The sequence below is a fragment of the Lissotriton helveticus genome, chromosome 12 (assembly GCF_964261635.1).
Source record: "Lissotriton helveticus chromosome 12, aLisHel1.1, whole genome shotgun sequence".
Classification (NCBI taxonomy): Eukaryota; Metazoa; Chordata; class Amphibia; order Caudata; family Salamandridae; genus Lissotriton; species Lissotriton helveticus.
Window position 1 is genome coordinate 253,312,615 of NC_136073.1, and position 17,293 is coordinate 253,329,907.

The 17,293-nt window shown below is 49.9% G+C and overlaps 1 protein-coding gene across 3 annotated transcripts in view; it reads left to right on the forward strand.

The window, feature by feature from the left end:
* TANGO6 (transport and golgi organization 6 homolog) overlaps nucleotides 1-17,293 on the forward strand; it is a 591,842-nt gene that overhangs the window by 254,652 nt on the left and 319,897 nt on the right. The gene's annotated exons all lie outside the window — the stretch shown is intronic.

Below are 17,293 nucleotides of genomic sequence, written 5' to 3' on the forward strand. Positions count from 1 at the left end.
AGCATTGGATAGAATAAAAAATAAAAAAGGTTTATGTTGTAACTTGTGTTTCCCTGCTGCTCAGCTTGTATGCATGATGAGTGGAATGTTGGATGATTAGAATGTTGGTGTGCTATGAATGTCAGTTGAGTGAGGGCTGAGCAGCAGGACAGCTGCTCCTGATGGGGTTATCATCATAACTTAATATCTTAATAAAGTAACATAAAGAACCTACAGTTCCAGCATCCTTTGATTACTTCAGTTTAATTACACAGCCTCTTGCTGCATCCTTTCATAGGGCGAATGGACGCGTATGCAGCACCAAACCTGCACGCGCTTATGACTGGACGTGGGTAGCATTTTTTTTAGTGGCTCAGTAAATTAAAAAAAAAATTAAATCTCGCTAGTGCAAAATCCCTTCTTGTGAGGCTGCTTGTCCCTTGAAAAGAATTGGATTTAAAAAAATGACCACAGGTGTGGGTGGGGTAACGGGGAGTACAGGAAGCAAGGGAAATAAAATCAAACTAAAGCAGCGTGGGAGGAGGGGATAAGTGGGACACAAGAAAGCAACACAGGTTGAGGAAGAACCAAATGAGGGAAAGAGTAGCACAGAGCGTTGGCGAGTTTGGCAGGGGAGAAGCACACAAGGAAGAGAGAGCAGTACATGAGGAAGCGAGCAACACAGTGCGAGGGGAAGCGAGTGGTTGTGGGAGAGGAGAAGCACGTGAGGGAGAGAGCTAGAGAGCACATGCACTCTTATGGCCTGCTTAACCAAAAAGAAAAAAAATAGCTCCCTAAATGTGAGCAGTAGAAGGGTACAAGTCAGCCAGTCAAAAGAATGATAGAGGCTATACTTTACAAGAGCGACAAACACAAGAAGAGGAAGGCAAGCTAACAAATAAGAACCAAGCAAATGAGTGACAATAAAGCCAACCTGTGGTAAGCAGGAGGCGTAATCTAAGCCTTCTGTAAGTTCTTGATAAACCCACAGCATGTCTTCCACAACCAGACTTCTTGCGCTGTCTGGTGGACTCGACTTAACACTTCAGTGCACTAAACAAGCATTGGCAAATCCAAACGTTCAGACCGTGGCATGCTGGGGTGATTATTTTTTTTTTTTTAGTGTTATATAGCGCAAACTAGACCTGAGAAATCGGGTATTGGAGTGCTTTACACGAGCACCAGTTCCGTTACAGACGGACACATTCATTTTTGTTATGCACAGGGAGATTAAGTGATTTGCCTAGAATCACAGGATGTTGCGCGTTGTTGCCGAGACTCGAACCCGGTTCCCCAGCTTCAAGGTCCACCGCTCTAGCCGTCAGGCTTTTTTTTTTTTGCAAGCATATGCTACAAAAAGAAAATAGCGATACAAAAGGGGATGATGGACGGAGCGTTTGAGCAAATCAAACACTCACCCCCAGTCAACTGATCTGGGTTTAATCCATCACCATTCTTTAGCCCACTCAGCCACCCGATTTCAAACATGGCTATATGCAAATCAGTCTGACCCTGTGCCTCATGGGAACAGTACAGCCCGAACTGCCAAGCCATGTCTTCCATGGACCGGAAACAAGCATCCTGGGACCGGTTTCGGATTCATAATCCTCATCAGCCAGGCTATCTTGAATCCAGTGGCCAAGTGAGCAAGGGACTCACGTCTGAGCATACCCTGCCACAATTAGGGCGAACAAAGCAATACAAAAGGGGATGATGGACGGAGCATTTGAGCAAATCAAACACTCACCCCCAGTCAACTGATCTGGGTTTAATCCATCACCATTCTTTAGCCCACTCAGCCACCCCATTTCAAACATGGCTATATGCAAATCAGTCTGACCCTGTGCCTCATGGGAACAGTACAGCCCGAACTGTCAAGCCATGTCTTCCATGGACCGGAAACAAGCACCCTGGGACCGGTTTCGGATTCATAATCCTCATCAGCCAGGCTATCTTGAATCCAGTGGCCAAGTGAGCAAGGGACTCACGTCTGAGCATACCCTGCCACACTTAGGGCGAACAAAGCAATACAAAAGGGGATGATGGACGGAGCGTTTGAGCAAATCAAACACTCACCCCCAGTCAACTGATCTGGGTTTAATCCATCACCATTCTTTAGCCCACTCAGCCACCCCATTTCAAACATGGCTATATGCAAATCAGTCTGACCCTGTGCCTCATGGGAACAGTAGAGCCCGAACTGCCAAGCCATGTCTTCCATGGACCGGAAACAAGCATCCTGGGACCGGTTTCGGATTCATAATCCTCATCAGCCAGGCTATCTTGAATCCAGTGGCCAAGTGAGCAAGGGACTCACGTCTGAGCATACCCTGCCACACTTGGGGCGAACAAAGCGATACAAAAGGGGATGATGGACGGAGCGTTTGAGCAAATCAAACACTCACCCCCAGTCAACTGATCTGGGTTTAATCCATCACCATTCTTTAGCCCACTCAGCCACCCCATTTCAAACATGGCTATATGCAAATCAGTCTGACCCTGTGCCTCATGGGAACAGTACAGCCCGAACTGCCAAGCCATGTCTTCCATGGACCGGAAACAAGCATCCTGGGACCGGTTTCGGATTCATAATCCTCATCAGCCATGCTATCTTGAATCCAGTGGCCATTTGAGCAAGGGACTCACGTCTGAGCATACCCTGCCACACTTAGGGCGAACAAAGCAATACAAAAGGGGATGATGGACCGAGCGTTTGAGCAAATCAAACACTCACCCCCAGTCACTGATCTGGGTTTAATCCATCACCATTCTTTAACCCACTCAGCCACCCCATTTCAAACATGGCTATATGCAAATCAGTCTGACCCTGTGCCTCATGGGAACAGTACAGCCCAAACTGCCAAGCCATGTCTTCCATGGACCGAAACAAGCATCCTGGGACCGGTTTCGGATTCATAATCCTCATCAGCCAGGCTATCTTGAATCCAGTGGCCAAGTGAGCAAGGGACTCACGTCTGAGCATACCCTGCCACACTTAGGGCGAACAAAGCGATACAAAAGGGGATGATGGACGGAGCGTTTGAGCAAATCAAACACTCACCCCCAGTCAACTGATCTGGGTTTAATCCATCACCATTCTTTAGCCCACTCAGCCACCCCATTTCAAACATGGCTATATGCAAATCAGTCTGACCCTGTGCCTCATGGGAACAGTACAGCCCGAACTGCCAAGCCATGTCTTCCATGGACCGGAAACAAGCATCCTGGGACCGGTTTCGGATTCATAATCCTCATCAGCCAGGCTATCTTGAATCCAGTGGCCAAGTGAGCAAGGGACTCACGTCTGAGCATACCCTGCCACACTTAGGGCGAACAAAGCGATACAAAAGGGGATGATGGACGGAGCGTTTGAGCAAATCAAACACTCACCCCCAGTCAACTGATCTGGGTTTAATCCATCACCATTCTTTAGCCCACTCAGCCACCCCATTTCAAACATGGCTATATGCAAATCAGTCTGACCCTGTGCCTCATGGGAACAGTACAGCCCGAACTGTCAAGCCATGTCTCCCTTGTTCACTTGGCCACTGGATTCAAGATAGCCTGGCTGATGAGGATTATGAATCCGAAACCGGTCCCAGGATGCTTGTTTCCGGTCCAGGGAAGACATGGCTTGGCAGTTCGGGCTGGACTGTTCCCACTAGGCAGGGGGTCAGACTGATTTGCATATAGCCATGTCTGAACTGGGGTGGCTGAGTGAACTAAAGAATGGTGATGGATTAAACCCAGATCATTTGACTGGGGGTGAGTGTTTAATTTGTTTAAACGCTCCGTCCATCATCCCCTTTTGTATCGCTTTGTTCGCCCTAAGTGTGGCAGGGTATGCTCAGACGTGAGTCCCTTGTTCACTTGGCCACTGGATTCAAGATAGCCTGGCTGATGAGGATTATGAATCCGAAACCGGTCCCAGGATGCTTGTTTCCGGTCCAGGGAAGACATAGCTTGGCAGTTCGGGCTGGACTGTTCCCACTAGGCACAGGGTCAGAGTGATTTGCATATAGCCATGTCTTAACTGGGGTGGCTGAGTGAACTAAAGAATGGTGATGGATTAAACCCAGATCATTTGACTGGGGGTGAGTGTTTAATTTGTTTAAACGCTCCGTCCATCATCCCCTTTTGTATTGCTTTGTTCGCCCTAAGTGTGGCAGGGTATGCTCAGACGTGAGTCCCTTGTTCACTTGGCCACTGGATTCAAGATAGCCTGGCTGATGAGGATTATGAATCCGAAACCGGTCCCAGGATGCTTGTTTCCGGTCGAGGGAAGACATGGCTTAGCAGTTCGGGCTGGACTGTTCCCACTAGGCACAGGGTCAGACTGATTTGCATATAGCCATGTCTGAACTGGGGTGGCTGAGTGAACTAAAGAATGGTGATGGATTAAACCCAGATCATTTGACTGGGGGTGAGTGTTTAATTTGTTTAAACGCTCCGTCCATCATCCCCTTTTGTATCGCTTTGTTCGCCCTAAGTGTGGCAGGGTATGCTCAGACGTGAGTCCCTTGTTCACTTGGCCACTGGATTCAAGATAGCCTGGCTGATGAGGATTATGAATCCGAAACCGGTCCCAGGATGCTTGTTTCCGGTCCAGGGAAGACATGGCTTGGCAGTTCGGGCTGGACTGTTCCCACTAGGCAGGGGGTCAGACTGATTTGCATATAGCCATGTCTGAACTGGGGTGGCTGAGTGAACTAAAGAATGGTGATGGATTAAACCCAGATCATTTGACTGGGGGTGAGTGTTTAATTTGTTTAAACGCTCCGTCCATCATCCCCTTTTGTATCACAAAAAGAAAATAAGCAATTTATCTAATTGTGTCAGTCTTATGCCAGCAATAAAACCTTTACATTTAAAAAGCATTTGCCTATGAAACATTTTTATGACTGATATTTTAAAACCAAAAGCCTTTCAGTTGCAGAATGCTTTTTACTTTTGTTATTTAACAAAAGAGGCAATAAATAGCCACCTAATCAAGCACTCAAATTGCAAGCACCCAAAGTGTTACAATGTCACTTAAACATGACTAAACTTTATAAAGGAGTACATGCAAAATAGATAGCCAGTATTGAAAGTTAATATAAATATAAAGTGCACTTTGAACCAGTTTTGCAGTTAAAAAGAAATTAACTGTTTTTGTCGGATGTGAACAATGTGCACAGGCTTTGTGCAGGCACCCAAAGTGAAGGGAGCCAATGGATAAAGGGGCTGACTCATTGCTCCTTCCTGTATGCTTTGTTGAGCGAAAGCAAAATGTGAATGATATTTTAACAGACATATGCATGAAGTTTGCAAACCCAAAACCAAAGACTCCTTTGTGTACGTATACTTTGCATATACTTCGCATATACAAAGCTGCTGTCCCTGGTACGGAACAGGGGTGGCGGAGAAAAAAAAGAACATTTCACTTATCTCTGCACGGCCGCCATCTCTCTTTCGTCGTCCCTCCCCCGCTTCTCTTCCGGGAAGCAGGAAGTACAGAGGCTCCCATAAGCCAATTACAATGCTGCTGTCACCAGCATGACAGCAGCGTCGTGATTGGTCTGAGCAGCCTGGTTTGGCGCTCAGACAGGGAGTGGGAGCCTGTGCATGTTCTCCACCCAGGCTGTGCAGTACAGTTGGGTGGAGAACATGATAAGTGCACATGAGTGTTTGACCGACCCAAGACGGCCGGCCGAACCGTCTGCGCTCTTAAGTGCACCAAACAACCCTTCCCTTGCTTGCTGTGACAACAGCCAAGCCCCGCCCCGAAACTGGCTTCAGCACAGAAAAATAGTATGATAATAAAATAGTTTTATTATCATTTCATTTTTCCTTTATTGCACTGCTGAAAAGCAGTGGGGCGACGCTCCTCCACCTTAGCAGAGGAGCCGCTGCTGATACTAAGCTTTCTCAAAGGCCAGACCTAAAAACAGTTGATTAGACTCAAAGCAGAGGTCTCTCATACCCTGTTCCCTGGAAAGTTTCTGCAACTGCAGGGTTTATGTTTTCTCTCAGACTAAGGCAGCTCAGTCCTTCCTGGAGGATGTTTGGGGGAAAAGGCAGGATCAGAGGAAAGTTATGATTCATGAGAAGTCCTCCATTAGTTGCCTCCTGCTAGACAACCTGGACACCCCCTCCAATGTCGATCCACTTTCAGCCTGCATAGGCACGCCCTCTTACAACTGCCCCCTTGAACCCAGCATGGACACTCATAGCCATCAACTTGTACACTCCCTTTTTCTTCTGTTCACTTCTGTGCAGTTAGCCGCCTCTGCACAGCACGAACTGTCCACTTCTGTATGACATGCTATTTCCTTCAGTGGCTCTCCTCTTATTCACAGCAGGAGCACTCCATCCTTTAGCTGTCCACTTCTACCCAGCATGGGCAGTCCCTCCAATGACTGGCCCCTTCTTGTGGGATCTCTTCTGCATTGCTTCTTCATCTTTGAGACTCCAATTGCATTGGATGTTTGATGAAAGGATCTTGTCACTGGCCAACATCAAATGACCAGGGTCATTCCTTTTACTGGTCCTTTAACTGCTAGCACTGCAACTTCTTGTGACCTGATCACCTTTTCAGCCCCCATACCACATCAATGGGCCCATTGCCTAAACACTCAATTTCCGCTCAGGCAATGGGGTGGGGGGTTCATTTCTATGTGTCTATGCGTAAATTGATACTTCTAACAATAATTCTATGCTAATGATTCCAAAAATGGTTCTAATAGAATACTGTAATGAATAAACTAGGCATTTTGACAGAGTTCTGTGTAATACAGCGTTTAAACCGCTTAACCTACTGAATCAATGAATAAAGCATTTATATAGTGAGGTATACAACAAACATCTTAAGGTGCTGAATATCCAAACACAGCATGCCCTTGTCGGGGCAGATACCTTTCACCTCTTATGATCTGCCCCTTTCAGCCTTCCTTGCTCCTTCCCAAAAAACATACTTGGGATAATCAACAGGTCATATGATTGTCTTGTGAGCTTCTGAGTCACAGAATGTTGTTCTTACTTACTATACAAACGATTTGGGCACCTTAGTAAACTTATCATTTGTTAATTAACTATTTACAAATGTTCACAAAAAATTGTAAGTTTTTTTATGCAGGTGATTCCTAATTGTGATGGCCATATTTCTGACCTCTTAAGAGTCTTGCCCCCCCCCCCCCCTTTACTTAAAAAAACAGACTATAATACTATATCTCGGGAAAGGACTTGTAAAACAAATAATTAAACAACATTTTTTTTAGTAGATATTAGAATCCAATTTAATAGTGAAAGAGACACGTTAGTGATAGATACCTTACCTTAGAATATCCCCAGGCATCAGACTTCATCTGGAAAGTTTTTCATCAGCAGTACCCCTGGGCGTCGGAAGGTGGTGTTGTGCGGGTCCGCGGCCGTCGCTGGCGTCGTAGGCGCCGAGATGACGTCACGGAGACTACTTAGGTGCGAACCATGCGCGCTGACATCAGTTCTTTCTTTTTCCTCACCAGCAAGCGCAGATCCGGTTAGAGCACGTACCCTAGTCACTTTTTGACTACACTTTTGAGACTTTTTGTATTCTATTTTTGAGTCTTTGACTCCTGGTACCACGTAGGGATGCCTGGGTTTAAATCCTGCAGGGCCTGTCACCGTACAATGTCGGTAGCCGACCCCCATGGCGTCTGTCTCGACTGTCTGGAGCATGACCATGACTCCAGGTCATGTTCCGACTGTCTGGCCATGGCTCCGAAGGTCTTGCGGGAGCGGTCCCGGAAACTGCTGGAGGCCTGGCAGTCGTCTCCGCGCTGTTCGAGGTCCGGGGGTTGATCGAGGGACCGACCGCGGAGTCATCATCATTGCTCCTCGGGGTCGAAGTCTTTACACTTGGAATCGGGTGAGAGACGTCATAAGAAGAAGTCGGAGAAGCGCTTATGCTCTCTGACGTCCCACCATCGGTCCCCGGACGCGGACGAGTGGGCTGGGGGGTACCACCCCGCGGCTCCCTTGGAGCATGTGAGTCCTGCGGCCTACCCACCTTATCCGGGTCCGTCGGCGACTCTTACCCAGGTGGAAGATTTTCTTGCTGCCATGGACCGCCTTTTCAGGCCTCAGGCTCCCGACGGTGCGCCTCCGGGCCCCGGTGCCACATGGTCCTCCACCGGCAACTCCGGCCCCGGTGCCGCAAGGCCCTCCGGTGGCTTCGTCGCAGCAATGGGTTTTGTTCGTTCTACCATCGCCCTTGCCTGGGTTCCCGGACAATTTAGCTCCGGGTTGGGACCCTAATTTGGACATGGAGCCGGATCAGCGCCGACCAACGCAGTTGGACCATTTATATTCCCCTGTCCCTCCCCCACCGCCGCAGCCTGTGCCACAGGCAGTGGAGGAAGGAGATGACTGGGAGGGGCCTGAGGACCCTCTTGCACGGCAGTTCGATTCGGAACAGAAATGGACAGAAGAGTTGGAGGATGCAGGTGGCCTTGACCTCTCCTCTGACCCTGGTTTTCTTTCTCCTTCTACTGTGGCCATGGAGGAGGGCGCCACATACACTGTGGTGCTCTGTAGAGCGGCTGAGGCCCTTGACCATGACCTGCCTACAGTGACCATCAAAACTAACCTCCTCACTGAAGTCCTTCAACCGGCGGCAAGCTCTGTGGAGCCCCTGCTACGGTTCAATGAGGCGTTAACCGATGTGTTGATGGGCACCTGGTCTAGACCAGCCACGGGGGTTCCCGTGGATAAAAACGTAGCAAGGCGTCATCGCTTGGCCCTGGGTGACCCTTCCTTTTTAACAACTCACCCAACTCCGGAGATCCTAGACATCCAGGCCTCCACTTCCCAAAGCGCATACCCTACCGCTCCGCCGGATAAGGAATCTAAGAAGCTAGAACAGTTTGGCAAGAAACTGTTTTCCTCTGCCAGCTTAGGGCTGCGGTCGGTGAACACCGCATGCCTCTTGGGCTGCTACTCTCACGCTGTGTGGGACACGGTTGCGCAGAAGCTGCCTCAGTGTCCGGAGGATGTTCGGGCAGTGCTTTCCCAAGCTGTTGCTGAAGGGAAAGATGCAACAAAGTTCTCCATCTGGTGTGGACTGGACGCCGTGGACTCACTGGTTAGGGCGATTTCCACGACAGTGGCCGTTGCCACACCTGGTTGTGTTCCACTGGGTTTTCAGGGGATGTTCAGAGTTCTCTTATGGACATGCCCTTTGATGGTACTCGCCTGTTTGGCAATAAGGCAGACAGTGCAGTGCGCTGGAGCGTTTTAAGGACTCTCGGGCTACGGCCAAGTCCTTGGGTCTCTCCACCACGCGCCCGGCCACGTCTGCTTTTCGTTCATTTTGTGGCCAAGGAAGGGGCGCCCCGACACGTTAGTTTAGACAGAAGCCTGCGCAGAACCAACCTCAGCGTGGACGTGATTCCCGCCACGGTGGGACAGGGGGCCAGCGTGCGGGTCAGTCCACCTCTGCTCCCGCAGCATCCGCCTCAAAGCCTTCCTAGTCCGAGCTTTAGGGTGCACCCCACGCCGGTGGGCAGCAGGATTCACCATCACCTCCCCCAATGGGGCACTGTCACCTCGGACAGGTGGGTGCTGCAAATCGTCCGAAGGGGCTACTCCCCTTCGAGTCCACCCCTCCAGCCATGCCACCTCGGGTCCACCGCATTTCGGGGGATCACTTTGCGCTTCTCCAACAGGAAGTCACGGCCCTCTTGGCAAAGGGGGCCATTGAGCGCGTTCCTGGGCCAGAAATTGGACGTGGTTGTTATTCTAAAAATTTTTTGGTCCCCAAGAAAGAGAAAGGGGGCCTGCGTCCCATCTTGGATCTCAGGAACATCAACCGCTTCCTCCGCAAGGAGAAGATCAAGATGTTGACTCTTCTCAGGTCTAGGCTGCCCTGGACCGTGGAGACTGGATGGTAGCGTTGGACTTTCAGGACGCATAGTTTCATATCCCCGTCCTGCCGGCCCATCGGCGTTACCTGCGGTTTACGGTAGGTAGGCCAAGAGCACTTTCAGTTTGCCATGCTCCCCTTCGGCCTTACCAGTGCCCCTCGGGTGTTCATGAAAGTGATGGCGGTGGTCGCAGCTCATCTGCGCAGATATGGGGTTCCAGTCTTCCCCTATCTCGACGAATGGTTGTTGGAGGCGGGCTCGCCCCAGGCAGTCGTCTCCCACCTCCAGACTAAGGACGACCTCCTGCATTTTCTGGGGTTCTCCATCAACGTGCCGAAGTCGCACCTGAGGCCCTCTCAGAAGCACCCCTTCATCGGAGCGGTTCTGGATTCGACACAGTTTCGGGTTTATCCTCCCGAGCAGCAAGTTCAGGATATTCAGGCTATGATTTCGATCTTTCAGCCTCTATCCCGGGTTTCAGTCAGAATGACCCTCCGGCTCTTGGGCCTAATGGCCTCCTGCATCCTGCTGGTGCAGCATGCCAGATGGTATATGCGGGCTCTGCAGTGCGACCTGAAGTTCCAGTGGGCACAGCATCAGGGCAACCTGTCCGATCACATCCAGATCGCGGAGGGCACTGCACGACAATTACAGTGGTGGCTCACGGATCGCGATTGGGTCAATGGCAGATCCCTCTCCCTTCCCCAACCGGAGGACACAGTGGTGATGGGTGCGTCCCTCCTGGGATGGGGCGGCCACTTGGAAGAGGCGGAGATCAGAGGCCTCTGGTCTCCGGCGGAGTCTCTGCTCCATTTCAACCTTTTGGAGCTTCGGGCGATCCGAATTGCACTGAAAGTATTCCTTCCTTCTGTCCGGGGAAGGGTAGTGCAGGTGTTCACAGACAACACCACCGCCATGTGGTACTGCAACAAACAGGGCGGATGGGGTCGTAGACCCTATGTCAGGAGGCTCTGAGCCTCTGGACATGGCTGGAACATCAAGGCATCACCTTGGTGGTTCAACACCTGGCAGGTACTCTGAATGCCAGGTCGGACGAACTCAGCCGTCGGTATATGAAGGATCACGAATGGCGTCTGGACTCGGACGTGGCGCAAGGTCTTTTTCTGCAGTGGGGAGAGCCTTGGTTAGATCTATTCGCCACCGAAGAGAACGCGCAATGTCATCAGTTCTCTGGTTGTTAATCGTTTCTTCAAAGGCATTACACACATTTCCTCCCGTGCCTTTCATAATGCCTCAATGGGACTTAAATCTTGTCTTGACCTATCTGATGTGCTCTCCCTTTGAGCCCCTTCATAACTGTCCCTTACGTCTTCTCACTCTAAAGATGGCTTTCCTGGTAGCTATCACCTCTGCCAGAAGAGTGAGTGAGCTCCAGGCTCTTTCTTCTAAACCTCCTTTTCTTTCTGTACATCCGGGCAAGGTGGTTTTTAGGACTCGTCCTTCTTTCTTGGCAAAGGTTGTCACACCCTTCTTTCCGCATCCTTCAAAAGAGGAAGCGAGGCTCCACCGTCTGGACCCAAAACGTGCACTCTCGTTTTATCTGCAGCACACACAACAGTTCCGGGTGGGTGACCAACTTTTTGTTGGCTACGTGGGCGCCAAAAAAGGTTGGGCCGTGCACAAACAAACCATCTCTTGGTGTGTCGTTCTGTGCATCAAAGCATGTTACTCGTTGGCTAAGAAGGAGCCTCCTGTGGGGCTGCGTGCCCATTGTACCAGGGCAACGGCAGCCACTACTGCCTTGGGACGCGGCGTTCCCTTGCAGGGCATTTGTCAGGCAGCTATGTGGGCCTCGCTGCACACGTTTACCAAGCATTATTGCCCAGCCAGTCAAGTCCGGAGTGACGGCTTCTTTGGCCGTTCTGTTCTCCGTGACTTTCTGGTGTAATCTTGTTCGCAGACCCACCAGGGTTGGTATTGCTGGGGTATCTATTCTAAGGTAAGGAATCCATCACTAACGTGTCTCTTTCAGATGCACAAGTCACTACTTGTGTAAAGCTATATCTGTAAGAGACATTAGTTAGTGATAGATTCCTTACCGCCCCACCCATCCTCCCCGTTATCCGAACTGATTTCTAAGGTTAAGGTCATCCCTTTCAGGGCCCTAGTTTTATGGCACCAGTGGTCAGTTTCTTGCATGGCTCTGTGTTCCTGGCGCAGATAGTGGTGTACAGAACTGATGTCAGCGCGCATGGGTGGCGCCTAAGTAGTCTCCGTGACGTCATCTCTGTGTCTACGACGCCAGCGACGGACGCGGAGCCGCACAACGCCACCTTCGGACGTGCAGGAGTACTGCTGACGAAAAACTTTCCAGAGCAAGTCGGACGCCTGGCGATATTCTACGGTAAGGAATCTACCACTAACTGAATGTTTCTTACATATATATCGTTACACAAGTAGTAACTTGTGCATTAAGGAGAAGTAACTTTTAGAAACTTGCCTTTTTGAAGGCTGATTTGCATTTGCTCCTAAAATTCTCCCTGCCACTGATTAGCATTTAAATATATGGACAGAAGGTGCAAAATGCCTCCTAGAAGCAAACAATAGGTTGAATGAGCAGAGATGACTCCTTTGAACCTCCAAGAATATGCAGGGTGGGGACTGTGACCATTCTCGTTGGTACTGTAGTACTGCTTGAGTGTCAAAGCCTGCGTGACAGGTATCTGGGTTTACATGCAAGACCTTGGGACGCACTTGAAAGACAGAAAAAAAGGATGTCAAGATAGATCATGTGTATCCACTCTCTAGTTACTGAAGTACCCTATTTAGTTCCACCAGTTTCTGTGTTTTACATATTCATGTGGGGGCACACTTGAAAGGACAGGAACAGGATGACTAAATGGTTCTTGTGTATCCAGTGACTAGTTGTTGATTAACCCTGTTCTATTCTGCTAGACTTACATCTCTGTGTTTATTGTGGGTACGCTGGCTGCCCCCAAAAAGATTTTTTTTAATGAATTTATTGCATTTTGCAATGATCAATTACAACATTACGATTGCGGATCAATGTCAAATGCAATGGGTGATCAGCGAGTAATATGTACTGTGGCTCTGGCATATAACAGGAGAAAGGTGCGGAGGGGGAAGAGAGAGAGAGAAAGGAGGAGGGAGAGGTCTAAAAGACGGGGAAGTGGAATGCAACAACAACTTTGCACAAACAATTAGAATCTGCTTTATTTCACCCACCAGACTATATGGTCAAGCGCAGCAGTCCTGGGCATTGGGCTGACTGGTAGGGCAGGGCAGGGACAATCAGGCACAACCGCAGCTCAGGGGGAGTGCCCACAGCCACTCTCGTCATTGTTCATTCCACTCTGTAGCTGAAGGTAGTTTGTCATGGGGCACAGATCTCTCTGGCGGGAGCGGGGAGGCAATAATTCCCAATATGCATCGAGCATCTCCTGTCACACAGCTGCATCATGCAACCACCCACTCCTGTTAGCGTTTGCTTCCTACCCCAAAGCATTGCCATCCGTTGCTTTGCCGGAAGCATCGCCGTCAATCTATGGACCTCCGGGGGAGTATCTTTGACGTAACCAAACAGTGCGACAAGGTGTGTGCAATCAGGGGAGTGGCCTGTGATGCTGGTGATGTCCCCAAACACCTCCTGTCAGTAGTCTCGTATCTGAAGACACTTTCTTGCTAGGTGTATGAAATCAGAAAGCAGCGCCACGCACACAGCGAGAGTCCTCTGAAAGGACATTCGCAGCATGCGCGCAGTGGTATGAAAGATCCTGTGTAAGAATTTAAAGTGTACCAGGCGCAACCTGTAATTCTGAGATAGTGCTTTAGACAGGGAACAACAGTATGTCCATGGTGCCTCACCGTTCGCCACATTAATGTCTAGCGACCAGGCCTGTTGAGCAGAGGGAACACAGATCGGCGCGGTCCTCTGCTTCCCAGCATATATATGCGTGATTAACTTACGAGCTGAAGGATTGGTCAGCATCTCCTCAAGTACAGTGAACGTGGGGGGGCACTCAGGAACGTATTGTGAAGGCTACGTAGCGACACTCGAAGCTGTTGATAGGTCATGACAACTAAGAAGGACGCCACACGGTCCTGAAACACCTGTTGGTGAGCGATAAAGTTGCCATCAGGGTATACTGCCCCAAATAAAGTCAGATGCAGCCAAGGCAGTCGCGCCCACGTCCCGGCCTCTGCAGTCATGGGAAGAAGTGGGTTTCCTAAGATCGGAACGGATGGGGCAAACAGGTAGTGAAGACCAGCCCTTTTCCGCTGCTCACTCCACACTACAACCATGCATGCCACAGTGTCCACTCAACGACACACCCGGTGGACAGGGCCATAAATGACCATCTGAAGCGGACATGGGGCCTCATGGTCGGCCTCGGGCTGTATAGGGCTGAAATTGGATAGGGTGGAGCCAGAAGTGCGCCAAATTCACCTGGGTATTAAGGAAGTATAATTCCATATCAGGGGCCCCCAACCCACCCTGCTCAAAGGGAGTGTCAAGCTCTCCCAAGACACACTGTGCTGTTTACTGTCCCAAGCCAGCGTGGTCAGGTGTGACCAAAGCCGTCAACAAAACCACTGGCAAGGGGAGAAGCAAATTAGTGAATAAATATAACATTTTAGCAAGTATAATAATTTTGCCAAAAGCCAATCAACCAGACAAAGACAATGGTAGTTTCGTCCAGACGGCCGTACGATCTTCAAGCCTAGACATTAGCCTGCCATTGTTTTCCCGCCAAACCTCCTCCAAGTACCGGCTGAGAAAAACTCCCAAATAGCGAACGTGGCTCCATGCCCAATTTAGGGGGAAGTTGGGAGTGAAAATCGCCATAGTAAATGAGAACAAAATAGACTTGGCTCAGTTGATGGAGCTGCCCGACATACCTCTAAAGCGGATGAACCCCACGGAGGAGGGGATCAACATTATCTGATGGCTTGCAGACATATAGTGTGACATTGTGAGCATACATATAGGCAAGTATCTGCCAAGGTCTGAACGCAAGGCCACGGTGCGAGTGGTGCAGCTAGCGACTCCATCGCAATGACACATAGAATGGGTGCCAGCAGGCACGTACCACAGGCAACAGCAAAAGGATCAAAGATCATGCTGTTAATCCGCAGGTGCGCGACAGGCAGGGTATATAACAAACGGACCAGGCGTATGAATTTCCGATCAAGCCCAAGATGCTTCAGAAGGTGGAAAAGATAGGGCCGCTTGAGCTAGTCGAAGGCCTTGGATGCATCCCGGAAAACAGCAGCCGTCCGTAGACTTGGGTTGATGGTATGAAGAAGGGCAAAGAACATGCCCAAGTTATGAGCTGTTGATCTCCCCAGCATGAAGCCGGACTGTTAGAGGCGAACCACCAAGGAGAAGAGGGGGAGTAGTCGCATGGTGATGTGTACTGCCAGGATTTTATTATCAATATTGATCATGGAGAGGGGACGGTAGGATTCACAACGCCTCGGATCCTTTTCAGGTTTCAGGATGGTCACAATAAGGGCCTTGCGCAAAGGCGGGAGCATGCCTGTACTATTCTTCATGCATGTCAAGGAGGCGTGGGGCCTGCAGGGTGCAAAGTCCTTATTAAAGGAAGGAGTGAGGACATCTTAGCCAGGAGCTTTATCCCCAGGCAGTCCCGTGATGACCTAAGCAATCTCCTCCACTGTGAAGGGTTCATTTAAAAGGCAATGTCCTTCCTCCAGTCAGAGGAACTGGACTGAATCCAAGTAGGTGGCCAGTTCGGGGGGGTTGGCAGTGAGAAGACGTGTATAATTTTGCATAAACATTTGCCATATTGTGCTGTACGGCAGATTTGCCAGCCTGTAGATTTTGGGGAACGTCCAGAAGCTCGGCTACATAGTTACTCGCCCAGGGTTTGCGCAATATTACAGCCGCGGTTTTTCCGGCCCTTTCACCCTCCCCATGCCTCCGGGTGTGAACCTCCTTCCCTAGATAGTGCTTCTCTCATATCGCCTCCTCCCCGAATTCCGCAAGTTTACTACAGCTAGCCCCAAGCAGTTGCCCTTCACCAGACTCAAAATACTGGAGCTCCCAAATGTGTATTTTCACCTCCAATTGGGCCAAGCTCGCCCAAATCGCCCCAGCCTGTTTGGCAAAGCAAATGCCCCGGATGACCACCTTGAAGACCTCCCATAGGGTGGACAGAGAATCCCCCGTCCGTGAATTGTGCTTGAAATATTCTATGATGGCCTTGCGGGCTTCGCTCAGAAAGACTTGGTCACGCAGCGCGCCTGGGGAAGCCTCCAGGAGAACGGGGCAACGTAAGGAAGGCGAAGCTCCCGCAACACCGGCGCATGGTCAGGCAGAGTTCACAAAAGATGCTAGACCTTGATGGTCCAAGAAGCTACGTCCCTGGTGGCAAGCCAGAAGTCAATCTTAGACCATGTATTGTGAGTGGATGTAATGCAAGTTCCCTCGGTGATGTGCAAGTGATGAGCACACCAAAGATCTGTAATACTATTATCAGCAATAATGGCATGTAACTGTGCAGTAGCTTTTGGGTGGGGGCGGCGAGTCCAACTAGATCTATCTACGCCAGCATCCAGAACCACATTAAAGTCCCAGCCCCATAACACAGCACCTGGTCCTATAGTGTCCGCCAGGTGACAGACCTCTGCAAAGATGCAGGGGTCATCCGTGTTGGGGCCATGCATGGCCACCAGTATCAGTGGGTGGCCCTGCAGAATCCTTGCGCCGAATACATACCGCCCCTGTGTATCTCTGTGTGTGGAGGGTGTGCGCCAATGGAGCCCTCTGCGAAGCACCACAGCCACCTCCCGGGCATAGTTTGAATAGCAGGTCCCAAACTTCTCACCTATCCAGTTCGCCCTCAGTCGTGTCTGTGTTGCATTCGAGCAGCGTAGTTCCTGCAGGGGACAAACATCAATTTTATGTCTCTGCCGGGAGGCGAAGACCTATCGGACATTCCGCCTGTCATTCATTCTCCAGATATTTCAGGGCAAGCATTTAACTGCTACCATCAGCGAGCGAAGGTAGACTCAGGAGTAATAATGGCCAATCTGGTGCACACCGTGCAGAGAAAGAAAGTTGTGTGGGTGAGTGGATATATATGGGGGGAGAAACAAACAAACAAATAATACAAACAATGCAGCAACCCAAAACCCAACACTTACTTTGGTCCCCAAACGTGCTGAAGACCAACCCTCCCACCCAACAACCCCAATAGGAAAATTAGGGCTGAAACAAGTGACACAGCCCTGAAGAAATTATTTTGTAAAGAATGAAACGAGTTGGCTGATGTCTGACTGCATGTTGTACTATAAGAATAAAAGAAACATAAAGGACTTCCGTATTTGATTTTGGACTTTTTGCTGGTGCACCTTCCATCATTGTATACGAATAAAAGAAACATACAGGATCCCCGTGGAGCCCTTCTGCGGCAGACTCTGGAAGA